Raw genomic sequence first — 1,271 nt, 5'->3', positions numbered from 1 at the left:
GGAGTTCAAGACCAGCCTGGCCAAATGGTGAAACCTGTCTCTACTAAAAATACAAAAATTAGCCAGGCGTGGTGGTGCACACTTGTAATCCCAGCTACTTGTGAGGCTGAGGCAGGAGAATTACTTGAACCCAGGAGGCGGAGGTTGCAGTGAGCCGAGATCACGCCATTGCACTCCAGCCTGGGCGACAAGAGCGAGACTCTGTTTCAAAAAAAAAAAAAAAGAGGAAGGTCTTTATGATTCAAGGATCTTTTAAATAAGTACGTAAATATAAAAATGAAAGTCTGGGCCTGGCACAGCAGCCCACACCCCGTAATCCTAACACTTTGGGAGACCGGGGCGAGAGGATCACTTGAGCCCAGATGTTCAAGACCAATTTGAGCCAGATGGGGAGACTCCTTTTTTCTTTTTCTTTTCTTCTTTTTTTTGAGACAGAGTCTCACTCTGTCACCCAGGCTGGGGTGCAGTGGTACAATCTCGGCTCACTGCAAGCTCCTCCTCCTAGGTTCATGCCATTCTCCCGCCTCAGCCTCCTGAGTAGCTGGGATTACAGGCACCCACTGTCATGCCTGGCTAATATTGTTTTGTGTTTTTGTAGAGATGGGGTTTTGCCATGTTGTCCAGGCTGGTCTCAAACTCCTGACCTCAGGTGATCCACCTGCCTTGGCCTCCCGAAGTGCTGGGATTACAGGCATGAGCCACCACGCCTGGCCAAGACTCCTTTTTTCTCTTTTTTTTCTTTTCTTCATGTCAGAAGGGTAATGTGCCAACATTGTAACAAGGTTCAAGGGTGGCACATCTCACATATGCCCGTGAACACCCAATCATCACACTCATGCGCTACAAAAGGATCAGAGGATCAGAACTTTTCTCTACACAATTTTTTTTTTTTTTTTTTTTTTTTTTTTTTTTTTTTTTGTTAACTGGGCGTGTGCCTGTAGTCCCAACTTCTCCCAGCTACTCGGGAGGCTGAAGTGGCAAGATCGCTTGAGCCCAGGAACTTGGGGTTGCAGTGAGCTATGATTACAGCACTGTACCCCAGCATGGGTAACACAGCAAGACTCTCCCAGAAAAACAAACAAAACCACAAAAAAACTAGAGGTCTTTCTTTGTCACCAGACTTTAAGCTCTTCGGGGGCAAGGATTGTGTCCATTTGCTTCATTGCTGTATATACAGTGTTTAGCACAGCCCTGCCAATATTAACTTTCCAATAAGTGTTTGTAGAATCAATAGATGAATTAACGGATGCAAGTAAAAACCATTATTTCCT

The 1,271-nt window shown here is 45.6% G+C and overlaps 2 protein-coding genes across 2 annotated transcripts in view; both read right to left on the bottom strand.

Annotated features, from left to right (window-relative positions):
* The window catches only part of SNF8 (SNF8, ESCRT-II complex subunit), a 26,064-nt gene extending 25,841 nt beyond the window's left edge, over positions 1-223 (bottom strand). The window contains exon 1 of the mRNA XM_011999319.1: positions 125-223. The gene's annotated coding sequence lies outside the window, so the exon portion shown is untranslated. The remainder of the gene's footprint in view (positions 1-124) is intronic.
* GIP (gastric inhibitory polypeptide) overlaps positions 1-1,271 on the bottom strand; it is a 29,652-nt gene that overhangs the window by 11,111 nt on the left and 17,270 nt on the right. The gene's annotated exons all lie outside the window — the stretch shown is intronic.

This window comes from Mandrillus leucophaeus, unplaced genomic scaffold (assembly GCF_000951045.1).
Source record: "Mandrillus leucophaeus isolate KB7577 unplaced genomic scaffold, Mleu.le_1.0 Scaffold59, whole genome shotgun sequence".
Classification (NCBI taxonomy): domain Eukaryota; kingdom Metazoa; phylum Chordata; class Mammalia; order Primates; family Cercopithecidae; genus Mandrillus; species Mandrillus leucophaeus.
The sequence above is the reverse complement of the archived record's forward strand: the minus strand, read 5'-3'. Positions and strand labels throughout refer to the sequence as shown.